We start from the raw sequence: 15,805 nt of genomic DNA, 5'->3' as shown, positions 1-15,805 counted from the left end.
ACAGAGGAAACTGGAAAACAACCAGGACAGACCTCACCCCAGACTGTAGGAATAAACAAGTGTACTGGGTGCCTTGGGAAGATGATGGGATAGAAATGCTTATGCAGTGGGACTAGGGGAAAGAAGTTGAAGAAGTCAACTGGGAGCAGTTCCTCTCCTGCCCCTTCACTGGAGACTGGGTGGCAGAACATAAAGGTCCCTGCTGCACTGCTTGGCTATGGCAGGCCCTGGGGAGGAGAGGACAGGGCAGATGAAACAACTTTCCAGAGTGCCAAAGGCCAGAGTTCCAGACTTTGTCTTCTCCAAGGTGCCTCACTCCATCTAAAGCGAAGCAGTTCAAACTCCAGTTCTCCAAGAGCAGCCCCCAAATCAAGGAGAGTCCCAAGTGGAGCTTAGAGGGCATGGAGAGGGTAGTGGGGTCATACCTCCACTCCAAAATAACCTACAACATTATGTGCTAGTTTGCCTCCTTCTCTCCAAACCTATGGGGATGCTCCCAAAAGCGACCTCACATGAGATACTGAAAGAGTAAAGCAGAAACAGATGTGGGCCCAGCTGTCTTCTATTAAGCTGGACATTAAAAAGATTGCCCCAGATGTAAAATAATGTCACTCTTCCAAGATCTTGTTTGTAGAAAGTTGTCAGTTATCATAAAATATTTGCAAGATCAACAATCAGGTGTTTGCTATCGCTGTTTTGCAATAGAGTAACAAATTCTGAAACATTCTGTTTGATTTTCCAAGATGCCAAGTGCTGGCCAAGGTAACCCACACAGGAAACAACCATGCCTTTGGGTCCTTCACTATTTTTTTCTTTCAGCACGCCAAGGACTTCCAGTACCAAAACACCTATGAGTCAATGAGCTAGAAATCTGACTCTGGGAGTACTGCTGGTGAGTACTGTCTACAGAACCCCACAAGAGAGTTCTCCCCAGCCAGTAATGCCCACCGTGCACCTGGAACTTCTAATTTGCTTTAAAAAAATATTTTTGGTGTGTCTTGTTGGGGGCCCACACCCAGCAGTGCTCAGAGCTTACTCCTGGCAGGGGCTGTGGCATCATAGGGAATGTGAGAGATTGACTGACCCCAGGTTGGCCATGTATAAGCAAGTGCCTTCACTACTGTACTGTCTGGGCTCTGAAGGAGGTATTTCAAAAAAACATTGAAGGATGCCAGGGTGAGATCTGGTGGTAGAATATCTGACTTGTAGATATCAGATGCTCATACACAGACAGCTGAATTTATCAACACGAATCTGGTTGTCTCTTACACTGCCCTGTTGTCTTAGTAGAGGGCCCATTTCGTACTTACAGACTTGGCAAACTGACTTTCCAATTGTGGAAAAGCTAAGCAGAGACACTGTGGACAGTAAGCAGTGTCCTGGAGAATTCTGTGGCAATACACTCCCAGGCCTACCTCAACTCTTCTTCCCAAGAAATCACAGGCAAGGGTCCAGTCTTCAATCTGACATTACATGTGTATGTCAAGAGATTGACGGGTTAAGGCAGATCATGGTGCTTGGGCGGAGGCTGAAAAAGCTGCTAGCTGTGGAACAGCAACAGCCAGCAGGTTCATCTGAGCAAAACCACGGGGAAAGTACTGATTAACATGAGATTGACCTTAGAAGCTGTGTGCGGCTTGTCAGGTCCCAATGGCTCAAGGACACACGTATTCAAGCTGAGCTCTTATGTAGGGGGAAAGCAGTAATGTCAACACTGCACAACACAGCAGAAGCTTCAAAAAAGCTTTCCCTCTGAGACAGGCTCACAGATACAGACCTGGGTTCATGACTGTTTCGGTATGTATTTTTATGAATAAACCAAAAAAATCACAAGGCTCAGGACCCATATGTTTTAAATCAAGATAAATAGATAAATTCGAAAAATGGGACTTGGAAAATAAGAGTCAAGAAAGTACATGCAAAAAAGTGGAAAATACTGGAATATAAACCATAATGTTCCTTCCAGCACTCAAAGGACTCCAGCTACAATGTATGAGGTGCTCTTCCATTGTGATGAAGGGAACCAGTCACAACCACCTACTAGGTGCCAGCACTTGCTCAGTATATTATCACTATTTTATGAAATCTTTATCTTTAGGAATTATTGCTTCCCTTTACAGGTGAAAGAGCAGACTCAGTGGAGGAATGTATTTGCCAAAATCACAGTTAGTTACACTCAGTTACAGAGGCGCAACTTGAAACCAGAATTTTCTGGCCCCAGAGGTAATTACTTCCCACTAACCTCACCGTAAAAAGACACAAAACCCTTTTCTGGGACCAAGCTTGAACATTTATGAAATGGCAAGAAAGATTAGTGATACAGTCACAGAAGATTTGCAGCTAGTTGATGTCACTCAAAATTCCAATAAGATAGACCCAAACAACATTCCTCTTATATCCCGGACCAGCACAAGCAGGTATTAATTTCAAAGATGATCCCAGACATTTACATAAATATGTTAGTAAGCTAAATTAAAGACGAGATTTCCATCACTCTTGGGAAGAAAGAAATTGCCACTTCAAAACAGATTCTGAATCGCCATTTATTTGAACACTTGATCACCCTAAAGCTTTCAGTAGAGGAAACGTAATACTAAACAAATAAATATCTAGACTAAACTAAAGGTGGTTTTATTTACGGAACACATTTTAAAGAGTGTTCATCAAAAGTCTTTTGATAACTTTGGTTATTTTGGCAAACATCATACTGCATGGCAACATTCAGGATATGTTACTACAAAATGATTCATGTAAGTGTAACCCTTAATGCAGATAGAGGAAAATTTTTTCAAATAGTGTGCGCTTGGCCGGGCTCATTCCAATTCATGAACCAACTCCTACCACTTCTAGTCCCCCTACACCTTTTGTCCTGAGGGCCAGTCTGGTGGTCTTGAAGTGTATTATGTGAGTGATTTTGAAGTCCTCCACACTCATGGTTCAGCAATATAATCAGATGGAGACGTCTCCATTCTTGAAAGTATTCCCAGGCTTCTCTGAATGGAGTCCATTTGCCAACCCCTAACCCCACCCTACCAGCCACGTTCAGAGCCAGACAATACTCAGATGCTTTCTATTATTTTCAATTAGTTTGCACATCCCAGAGTTTCATATAACTGAGTACAGTACTTACTCTCTTGATCTGATCTCTTTCATTCAGTGGATAGCTGAGTTGTAGGATAGTTATGCAAAAATGTTTTAATACGAAATAGATTTTCAAAAAATTTTTCTTCTTTTTTTTCCTTTTGTTTCATTTTGGGGCAACACCTGGCTATACTCAGGGCTTACTCCTAGCTTCATGCTCAGGGGTCATTGCCAGCAGTGCTAAGTTGGCCAGATGGGGCATCAACTAGCTCAATAAACCTAACTCAGGTCAGCTGTATGCAAGACATTCCTACCTGCTGTATTCTTTCTCCACTCCACAAAAATTTTAACATTTTATTCCCCAATCAAAAGTGTATTGAGGTTCCTGATGCTGTGGACAATAATTGGCTTTATCAACGATTGATGTTACTATTGCACCCATCCTAATGGAAACAGCAGTATCTCATTTTAACGTTAGTATGAATTTCCCTCATCACTAAGCTACTGAGCATCCTTTCATATACTTAAGGTCATTCAAGCATGTCTTTTGTGATGTATGTAATCAAATCTTCTGTCTACTTCTGCATGGCTATACTATTATTATCCAGTGGCAACAGCTTGTTATATATGCTGGAAGCAAGTCTTTTTCATAAATATGTATTGTAAAAAGTTTCCCCTTGTCTGTGACTAAGTGTTTTCTAAAGGACAAGCATTCTGATTTTGATAAAAACCAATTTACCAATATTTTTCAGCATAACTTTTGCCTTTTGTGACTAAGTAAACTCTGGGACCTATCTCAAGGTCCCAAGGACTTGTTTCCTATAGTTTCTCTATAAATTATATAATTTCAGTTTACTTCTAAGTATGGTGTGAAGTAGAGGCCAAGCTTCATTATTCTACGTGCCAGACAAGCCGTTTCGGGACCATTGCTGAAAGCCTTCTCTTCCTCACTGAGTGGTCTTGGCACCTTTGCCAAAACTCAACTGAACATAGACAATCCTGAGTTATCTCTTTTCAAATCTGTTGACATGGGTGTCTATCCTATACCTAATATCACATTGCCTTGATTAGTGCAGCTTTAGAATTAGCTGGGTAGTACTTGAAAGTTCATTCTTTTCCAATTGATCACCATAATAAAAATGCTTTGATTAATCTAGGGTGTTTTAATTTCCCTGTTCATTTATTTATTTATTTATTTTGTTTTTTGGTTTTTGGGCCACACCCGGCGGTGCTCAGGGGTCACTCCTGGCTGTCTGCTCAAAAATAGCTCCTGGCAGGCACGGGGGACCATATGGGACACTGGGATCGGCTGCTTGCAAGGCAAACACCGCTGTGCTATCTCTCCGGGCCCCTTCCCTGTTCATTTTTTTAAAAAATCAGTTTATCACTTGCTGTGTATAAAAGTTTTACAGAAAGTTTTATTTGGATTTGCTGAATCTATATATAGATCCATTAAGACTGACACCATGATAATACTGAGTCTTTGACCCAAGAATATAACAAACTTCTTTATTAGTTTAGCTCTTTGGGTTCTCACAGCAATCAGCATTCTGTAGTTTTTAGGATAGAGTTCTTATTCTTCTTCTACATTTATTTATAGATATTTTCTATCTCTCAATGTTACTGTACATAGATTTTTTTTCTCATTTTCTTTTTTTTTTTTTTTTTGGTTTTTGGGCCACACCCATTTGACGCTCAGGGGTTACTCCTGGCTATGTGCTCAGAAATCGCCCCTAGCTTGGGGGGACCATATGGGACGCCGGGGGATCGAACCGCGGTCCGTCCTTGGCTAGTGCTTGCAAGGCAGACACCTTACCTCCAGCGCCACCTACCCGGCCCCTTTTTTTCTCATTTTCATATCGTTCACTGCCACCCCAGAATTTTCCCTTTCTTTTTTTTAACACAATGTATTTAGTAGAAAATTTCCACAATGGAATCAGATGCAAGAATATACACTACCCCAAATTAAATATATAGTTAATGGTAACTATATATTATATGCAAATGAAAACCAAAAGAAAGCTGAGATACCTATACTTATATTAAACAAAATAAAATTATTCCTATAATTGTATTTTAATTGTAAGTAGGGGCAATACCCAGTAGTGTCCTAGGGCCCAAGCTCACTCCCAGTGGAACTAGGGCTTTGATGTGCATGTGGTGCCAGGGATCACACTCATAGCCTCGCAAAAGTGAGATATGCACACTACTGTTTGCAAGATCTTCCCTACTCAGGACAAAACATTAAAAAAATTGTAATACAATTCAAAAAACACCTACACAGTGAAACAATTGAATAAGAGACTATAACACTTGTAAATGTTTATGCATCCAACAAGCAGTAGCTAAGCAGACAAAACTGGACCCAAGAGATAATATGGTAAATAAGGCACTTGCCTTGCATGTGGCTGACACCAATTCAATTTGAAGCACCACATACACTCTCCCAGCTTCCCCCAGCACTGTCAGGAGTGAACCCTGAGCACAGAACAGTTGAATGTAGTCCAAAAATAAATATACAAAGCAAATGCATTTTGTGTACATGCTAGTACATCTAAAAAGAAACAGGTATTTGTCTTAGAGCCCTCGAAATATTCTCCAAGATAGATCATGTGAGACCATACAAAGAGCCTAATAAATTAAAAAGATTGAAACTATATCTAGCATCTTTTCAGATCATGATGGTATAAAATTTGAAAGAAATTATAAGAGCAGCAGAAAATTCACAAACATTCTGAACCTTACCAAAGGTTCAAAGAAGAACCCAAGAGAAAAATCAATATCTCAGAAAAATGAAAATGGGAAACAGTATAACAAAACTTATGGAATCCAACAAAGACAAGTTGAAGATGGAATTTTGTAGCAATAAATGCCAATCTCCAGAAACAAGAAACATCCTAACAAAATGACCTAGCTTTATATATAAAAATAATGAAATCCCAAGTTGAGTAAAAAAAGGAAAATAGTAGCTATAAATGAAAGAATTTTCTATTTTTTTAAGACAATAGAAAAAAATAAAACTAAAATATGGCTCTTTGAAAAGAAATAATTGAAAAACTTGACAAAAGCTAAAAAAAAGAGAATTCAAGTAAATAATTCAGAAATAAAAAAAGGTTTCAACAGATTTAAACACAAATATAGGTATATAATACAAAGGATTTTAACAGACTAAATAATTTTATCATCCAACTAGATATTTGAGAATGGATAAATTCCTGAAAAACATTCAACCTACTAAGAATCATAAAGAAACAAGAAAACTGAACATACCAAGTACTTGAAATAATGAATCATAATCAAAAAATTTTCAACAAAAGCTGTGACCAACACTTCATTGGTGAATGTTACCAACTATTTAGAAAAGATTACCAATTCTTCTCAAGCTTTACACACAAAAATATCTTGTTATGACATGAGGAGGCTTTTATAGTCTTACCATTGACCATGTACAGGCCATCAGCATCACTTAGAGATTTGTAGACATACAGCATTCTAAGTTCTAATGTAAATCTGCTAAATCAGAAGGTACATTTGAAGAAAGGATTTTAAGTGACTCCTCTTGTTTGAGAAGCTCTGCTCCATATCACTTGGTATTACCAGACTTGTTAATTTTTGCCAATTGAATGTCAAGTGAAATCTCATAGTGGCCTTGGTTTGCATATCCATAATTAACTGAAACATATGTTCAGCACATGTTGGCTTTGTTTTCTCTTCCGTAAAAATTTCACATCTTCTGCCATTTCTATTGGTTCATTCTTATTTACTGTTCATTAGATAGTCTTGATACTTTCTATTAGACATCTAAAACTTCTACTAGTTAGTATTGAGTCATTTTGCGTTTTTAAGTAGTTTTCATAATAAACATCTTCATTTTAACATCATCATTCTAACCAGTTTTTTTTCTATGTTTAAGAACTGCCACACCACAGGGTCAGAAAAATATTTACCTTGTCTATTTTCTACTAAGCTTTGTTTTGACATTTAAATCATTTTTCCATCTGGACTTGATTTTTGTGTATCATGTGAAGTAAAGATCCTTCTTCATTTATTTTAACTTTCTGTGTCCAACAATCCACAAAAATTCTTATTTAAGTAAATAATTTCTATGTTCCTAATCCATCCCTTATTTAACATGTCCTACAACATTGCTATGAATGATTCTTTCCTTCAAGAATATTTTCTTGCCATGGCTTCTAAGATATGGCCCTCTCCTGTTTCCTACTTACCCTCTCAAACTCTTTTTTTTTTAAATCTCATTGACCTCTAACCATTCAGTGTTCCTATGCCAGTGTCCCTTATGGCCTGATCCTAGACTCCCACTCAGCACAGCATGTGAGACTGTCACTGCCATCCTCCCATTCTAAACTCTCAGCCTAGACAACTACTTCCATTCATTAATTCCCAAGACTTTACCACTTATACATAAATGACTCTGAGTGCATTTCTGGCCCAGACTTCCCCTACGGAGTTTCTAATTCATAGATATTTGAGGTCTTATTTCATATCTCTACAGTACAACAGATTTGGGGTGTTTAATGCTAAATTTATGAGCTCCCCAACTACTTCACTTCTCCCATATACCTTATTCATTGTTCTGTCTAGCAGCCAACACTCACCGAGAGTTGTAACCTGTTTCACATACCTGATCTATCACCAAGTACTTACTGATCATTTCAGATAAATCTCACTTCTCACCATTGCTCCTTACAACATCCTATGTTCAACTTACTTTTATGTCTCAGATGCACTGTGTCAAGTACAAGTCTTTCTATTTTTCCTTCATCCCTTTTTGTTTACAATGGGGTCAAAGAGATCTTTTCAGAATGCATCGTGTATCCCTACTGCTTGAGATCTTTCCAATACTTAGGAGAACCAACTTGTAAAATCCTTAACATTGTCTACCAAGATGTGGATAGTCCAACACCACCCTCCTATTCTGTTACCCATTTTTTCATATCCCAGACATAATAACTTTCAGTTCTTGAGTCACCATGATCTCTTTTACAAGATTCTTACACATACTGTTCTCTACGGAAGGAAAGCTTGACTTTTTTCAACTGGGAAGAACTGGAGCAATAGTACAGCAGGCACATGTCAACCTGAGTTTAGTTCCCAGTATCCCATAGTGTCACATGAGCACTGCCAGGAGTAATTCCTGAGTAGAGATCCAGAAGTAAAACCTAAGCATTGCCACATGTGGTCCAAAAACAGAAACCAAAAAAAGGAAAACACACACACACACACACACCAACTTTATTTCAACTATCCCTGCATCAGAGAAGCCATGCTTGATATTCCAGAATAGGGCAAATTTCTCAAGAAGTTAATTTAATAGTGGCAAGAGAAGCTTGTTTTTGCAGTGTTTTTCTCATTTGTAATTTTACATTGGTGTAATTTTTAAGGCCAGCTTATCACATCCTATTCCCCACAAAGCAAGATGACCTAAGATATAAGTGCAGGGCAAATATTTGGAAGTTTTTTTGTTTTTGTTTTTGTTTTTTTGGTTTTTGGGCCACACCCGACGTTGCTCAGGGGTTACCTTCTGGCTGTCTGCTCAGAAATAGCTCCTGGCAGGCACAGGGGACCATATGGAACACTGGGATTCGAACCAACCACCTTTGGTCCTGAATCGGCTGCTTGCAAGGCAAATGCCGCTGTGCTATCTCTTCGGGCCCTGGAAGTACTTTTAAGGTAAGAAACTTAACGTAGATAGAGGTCACATTTATATTGTTGACTCCCTAAACTTATTTATTATGACCTCTTGCTGGGAAGCGGTGGGGTGTAGAAGTTGACCTTAAAAGATTTATTCCACTTTTTTTTTTTCCTGCTGAGCCAGCCTAGACACACTGAAGCCTCATCCTCTCCATTCTTCCTAGGTAACTTGACCTTAACTGCAAGACCCCGCCCATTTCCTGGGAGGGGTCTTGGAAAGGGTAGATAAGGTTTTGATCAGAGGAGATGAAGCTTTTGGTCTTTTGCCAGCATGGAGGTCAAAGGGAAGATGGCTGAAAGGAGTTAAGATGCAGGGCTAGCTAAGAATGGCTGAATGCTTAAAAGGTTATGATATAGGCCACACATGTGGTGGATAGGGCATAAATAAAGTTGATGCTTCATGAAGCCTGCCTGTGAGTGAGTTCAATACCCGTCGCTTTCCTGGACCCCAGACCCGCTGGTTGATGAGGGATGAAGCCATGTGGCCATAGCCTAAGAATAAAGGCCTCCATCCTTCTCCATCCAGCACCATTGTTAATTATTTAATTCTACAACACACCAAGGACCATAATCTCTCCAGGACCCACACCTGTTAAGATGTCCCCACCCAACGAATGTGGGGCCAATTCCTGCCGTGTGATTGGGTACCCAGAGATTTATAAAGAATGGCGGCCATGCTCTCTGCCTCTTTTCTGCTGAGCCAGCCTAGACACACCAAGGACTATAAACTCTCCAGGACCCACACCCGAAAAGCATGGCCACAGAACAAAGCGGAGCTTCGTTATCTTGTAACCCCTGAATTCTATTTCTGCACATTGTAATAAGCAATCTACAGCCTTACCAATGGAGTAATTTTGCAGTACACCCCCATATTTAAAGAAATCAAGATGGCTCCTCTAATAATCTAAAATGTAGGAAACAGCTAGGTATCCTCTCAAATAAGAACTTTAGAGTAGAATTATAGAAAATGTTCAGGGAGCTCTAAAAAGCATCGATAGACTTGACTGGAGCACAATTAAGCATCAACAGGATTTGTCAACTGAAATTAAAATTTTTCACACTGAACTAACGATCAGAAAAACTGAGCTTACGTAACTGTTGCCAGGCATGGGGTTTGGGGAGACCCCATGCCAGAGGCTTTCTCCCTAGGCTGGGAAGTGCTGGGAGGCTTGGCAGGCCCCATAGCCTAACCCCTCTTTTTCCCCTGGACTCCAGGCCCTCCCTGGGTGCTGGCTCAGGTGGCCAGAAATGTGTTCCAGTGGATTCTTAAGGGTCCTCAGGCTTCCCCCTCCCTCCGTACTCCAGGGGGGAGGTGCATGAGGAGGAGGGCGGGCAGACATCTGGCTTCCGGTTTCCTCCTTGATTCTGGAGACCAGCTCTTGCCAGGTATGAGGTTTGGGGAGGCCCCATACCGCAGCCCTTCTCCCTGGCCTGGGGAGTGCTGGGAGGCTTGGCAGGCCCCCAGTCGTCCTTGTCTTTTTCCCCTGACTCCAGGCCTTCCCTGGGTGCCAGCTCAGATGGCCAGAAGTGGGTTCAGGTGGACTCTTAGTGGTCCTCAGGCTTCCCCCCTACCTCTCCCTACACTAATGGGAATGCGCTTTGGGAGGAGGGTGGTCCATTCTAGCATTGGTTTATGTTGGGACAGTCACTGGAATTTTTTTCTTCTTGGTTTCCTAGTGATAGTATTGTATGCATATATTTTATATATCCATAACATCCATCTTGTATTGTGACCTTGATACTGCCCTACAAATCTCATTTCTAATATTTTACTGCCTCAGTCCCAACCCTTATTTCCCCCCATCTTCCCATGTAGGTGTGGCTCATGACATGAAGCTCACCACATAGAGTGATAAGTACAGTTAGAGAAATAACTACACTGAAAACTGTCATAACAATGTGAATGACTGAGGGAAAAAGAAAGCCTGTCTCGAGTACAGGTGTGGGTGGGGTGGGGAGTAGGTAGATCTGGGAAATTGGTGGTGGGAATCCTGCACTGGGGAAGGGGGGTGTTCTTTTCATGACTGTAATCATACAACTACAATTATATTTGTATTCACGGTGTTTAAATAAAGATAATTTATAAAAAAAAAAAGAGTACAGGCAGGGCGGGGTAGGGAGGAGGGAGACTTGGGACATTGGTGGTGGGAATGTTGCACTGGTGATGGGGGGTGTCCTCTTATATGACTGAACCCCAACCACAATCATGTTTGTAACCAAGGTGTTTAAAAATATTATTAAAAATAAATAAGTAAAAATTAAAAAAAAAGATTTATTCCATACACAGTCCCAAGAAACTAAGTCAGGCAGACAAAGCAGCAGCGGGTCCTCTTTGTGACTTAGAAGTACCATTTTCACATCCAGGTCAATATACCCTAAAAGAGTATGGCCACTCCACTTTGCTCTGTGGCTGCACATTTCTTCCAGTCAATGAGCTACACTACATCACATAATAACCACATATAAACTGCAAAGGTCACAATGGGAAAACAACTCAAGCACTACCATATTTAGTGATTGAAGATGGTAACTTTGAAGACCCAACCAGTACCAGCCAGTTATATAACCTCTCTGGTAAGGGCTTTAGCAAGGAAATATTGAGGATGTTCAAAGAATTCAAAGAAACCATGGTAGGGACAGCCAATAAGACCCATGGGGATCAGAGACCAGAAATAAGAAAACTTCAAACAGAAACGACAGTAGGTAGGCAAAATGAAAAATTCACTGGGCAGTTTCGCCAGCAAAACAACAACTGCTGAGGACAGAATCAGTGAGCTTGAAGATCAGGTGCCCAATACCTCCAGAGAACAGCAGTAAGAGGAAATGTGTCTTAAAATAAATGAACAGTTGATAAGAGAACTTTGAGACAAATTTGAAAGAAACAACATCAGAATCATTGGCAACCCAGATGGCTAGGAAGACAATTGTGAAGAAGCAACAAAGATATCATTTTTTATGTGTTGACTTGCTAAACATTTTTCTCATTTATAGCTAGTTCCTGATAAACACTAAATTATAATGGTATATAAATAAAAATAGTGAATGAAGAGAGATAGCATGGAGGTAAGGTGTTTGACTTTCATGTAGAAAATCATTGGTTTGAATCCTGGCATCCCATATGGTCCCCAGAGCCTGCCAGGAGCAATTTCTGAGCATAGAGCCAGGAGTAATCCCCAAGTGCTGCCAGGTATGACCCAAAAACAAAACAAAAATAAATAAAAATATGAAAATAATGTAAGCTTATGGGACAACAGTATAGTTTTTCCAAGCTTTATTTTAATTATTATTTCGCTATTATTTCCATTTTTTTGTGAATTAAAAATAAACACCACAGCACTTCCAAGAGCATGTACACATTTTATTTCAACACTTCAAAACTTAAGACTGTGTGACACACTAGCAAAGTTATGTTCATAGGCTAGTATACTCCATGACTGTAACAGTGACCCTTGCTTGGAAGGCCACTTCAGAGCATAAGACTGCCTCATCCTGCAAGATGTACAGCATTTCTGTTCATGGGACAATTAAGAGGTAGCAACCGCCAAAGTCTCTTAATGAAATAAAGGTACATTTCAGCTATCAAGATTTCATTTATCATTTATTTTACTTGTTCCAGCAGGTTATTGGGTTCTGCTTCACACACCTCTCAAAGTTGATTATTGCATTAAATTTGAGAAAGAACCTCTACATCTTAGGAGAGGTTGTACTACTATAATGTTCTTTTTTTTAAATATAAAATCTTTATTTAAGCACCATGATAACAAGCATGATTGTAGTTGGGTTTCAGTCATAAACAGAATACCCCCCTTCACCAGTGCAACATTCTCATCACCAATGCCACGCCCCCCCCCCCCCCCGCCTTCTTCCCAATCCCTGCTATTGCTGAGACGTTTTCAGAACTGGAGAATGCATGTACCCACAACCTGGACACCCAAAGGGTACCAGCTAGAAGCAATCCAAATAATGAGACTCCAAGGCCCACCCTTGCTAATAAACCATTAGCAAGATTCTAAAAGGAGAGAAAAAGCAAGAAAACTCTAATAAGCCCTATCAGAAATGAAAAGAGTGATGTTACACAGACACTACAGAAATTTAAATAATTACTTTAAAGAATCATTTTCCACAAAATAAGAGAACCTAGAAAAAAATGGATAAATTTTTGGACTCCTATAACCTCCCAAGGTTGAGCCAAGATGATGTGGAATATCTGGGCAGACCTATCACTACTGAGAAAATTGAATTGGTAATCAAAAGTTTTCCCAGAAAGAAAAGCCCAGGTCTGATGGACTCAGTAGCAAAATTTTTTAAACCTTTAGACCAACTACTGCCATAGTTGGAAATGATCGTTCTGGACAAGATTTGGGTGCTGAAAGGAGGTAAAGTGATATGCATGATACCCTTTCAGTAAGAATATTGCAAAACAGAGTGCCTAAAAGGAAAAGAGGGACACAAAAAAAGAGAGAGAAGAAAAATGTCTGCCAAACGGCAGACAGAAGAGAGGATGGGAGAGAAGCTGACACATTGGTGGCAGGAAATGTGCTCTCGTGTAGGGATGGGTGTTGGACACTGTATGACTGGAATTCAATAATGAACAACTTTGTACTACCTCACAGTGATTCAATTAAAGGCTTTCATAAAAATAAAATAAAATTTAAAATATCATATTAAGAGCTGGAGTGATATTAAAGTGTATTGCACATTGCTGACTCAGGTTCCATCCCAGGCACACCATACAGTACCCCAAGCACCAATAGTTGTGATTTCTGAGTACAGAGCCAGGAATAAGTACTGTTGAATGTGGCCCTATAACCAAACAAATCACACTAAAAAAAAGTGCAAAAAATGATAAGCGAAATATCAAGAAAGTGACCTACTCTGCCTACATAAATTCTCTGTCTTAGAACTATCATTGCTGCATTTCACATGTGTGCCTAACATTATTAATGCCTAATAAATTCTGTATATTCCCACACTTGCTTTTTGAAGGCAACCTGGTTAACAATAATTTCACTCACAATTAACTTACTCACATTATAAATACTTATTAAGTACCAACAAGTATAGATAATAAAACATAAATAATTGTTAAAAAATAAATAACTTTAAATGAATTTGACTTTATTTGTATATTAAGTTTTCAATAACAGCATTTACTATATCCTCACAATCTTGAATTTTTAATTTTGCATACAAGTTTTTCATTATTTTGTTTGCATAAAATAATGTTCAGCCCTGATAAAAACTGGTAAACATCACTTTCAAAATGCAGCAAATATTTAAAATATAAATAATAAATAATCAACATAAATTTATCATTTGAAACAGTACCATTATTCCTCATAAAACAGTTCAATGCAAAATAGATGTCACCTAATATTTTACATCCAGCCTGGGTCTTTATTTTCAGCAAATATTTTCTTTAAAAACTAATGTTGACCCAGAGAAGCAAAGTGCTTATCGGGCATACAACCAACCTGGATTAGATCTTTGGCATCATATATGGTCCCCTGAGCCTTGCCAGGAGAGATCCCTGAGTACAGAGCCAGGATTAATAAGCTCTGAGCACCACCAGGTGTTTTGCCCACCACTGCCCCCCAAAGCTAGGCTTTGGTTGCTTAATATATAAAACCATTTAATGCAATATAATTGAATATTATTTAAATGCTCATGAGTAATTAATATTGTCTTTTTCAACTGGAGGGTATTATTCTATTCATTAATGCATATATATTTAATATATATTTAATTTGGTATTAATTTATGAGGTACAAGAAATTTAAGTGGTAGAGTAAATATTTATTTGTTTTTTTATATTTTGGGCCACACCCGGTGATGCTCAGGGGTTAGTTCTGGTTATGGACTCAGAAATCTCTCCTGGCTTGGGGGACCATATGGGACACCAAGGGATCATCCTGGGTCAGCTGTGTGCAAGGCAAATGCTCTACCACTGCGCCATCACTCTTGCCCCATCGAGTGAATGTTTTGTTTGGTCCAGGGTGCCAACATTTCTTATACAGTTTTTAAGTATCTTGCTATTTAGAAAAAATACCTTTCTTCCTAGGTTAAATAGATACATACACTTCATCATACAGCTTAAGACTTACTGCTTCATCATCTTTGAACTTTTCTATAGAATAAATCAAGTATATCACACTTATATTTGTAATGTAATTTAAGGAGACAATATTCTAAATTCATGTTTGAGTCTGATAGTGCTTTTTAAAATTCTATATAAACATTGAATTTCAAGGCATACATGAAAATGTATAATGTTTACCTTTTGCAGGATTTCAATTAACCCATGCCCTATAAATATTCTTATTTTGTCAATGACCCACTTTTAGAAAACTCAATCAGTATAATAAAATATCAATTTCATCATAACAATTAACATTGTCAGGGGCTGGAGAGATAGCACAGCAGTATTTGCCTTGCATACAGCCAATCCAGGACGGACAGTGGTTGGAATCCCAGCAACCCATATGGTCCCCCATGCCTGCAGGAAGTGATGGATTTCTGAGCACAGAGCCAGAAATAACCCCTGAGCACTACTGGGTGTCACCAAAAAAAAAAAAAAAAAAAAAAAAAAAAACAAAAAAAACAAACCAACAACAAACAAATACAAAAGAAAAAACATTGTCATATAGCTCATGAAATTTTGTAACAGTAATACAGTTTTCCACTTTTGAGACAAAACATATAAAGCATGTAAGATTCATTTATTTTATTTTATTTTATTTTATTTTATTTTATTTTGGGTTTTGTTTTGGGGGAGCAAACCCAGCAGTACTTAATGCTTTACTCCTGTCTCTGCACTCAGGCATCATCTCTGGAGATGTTCAGAGAACCGTTTGGGGTGCAGGGGATTGCAGTCAGATTAGGTGCATGCATGCCAGCCTTACTTGCTATACTATCTCTCTTGGCCCATAATACTGGCTTAGATTCCTTACAAAAAGTCTATATGCAAAAACTGCCATAGCCTCTAAAGTACCATTTTTTCTGGTGCATAAGA

The sequence above is a fragment of the Suncus etruscus genome, chromosome 4 (genome assembly GCF_024139225.1).
Source record: "Suncus etruscus isolate mSunEtr1 chromosome 4, mSunEtr1.pri.cur, whole genome shotgun sequence".
Lineage (NCBI taxonomy): Eukaryota > Metazoa > Chordata > Mammalia > Eulipotyphla > Soricidae > Suncus > Suncus etruscus.
The sequence above is the reverse complement of the archived record's forward strand: the minus strand, read 5'-3'. Positions refer to the sequence as shown.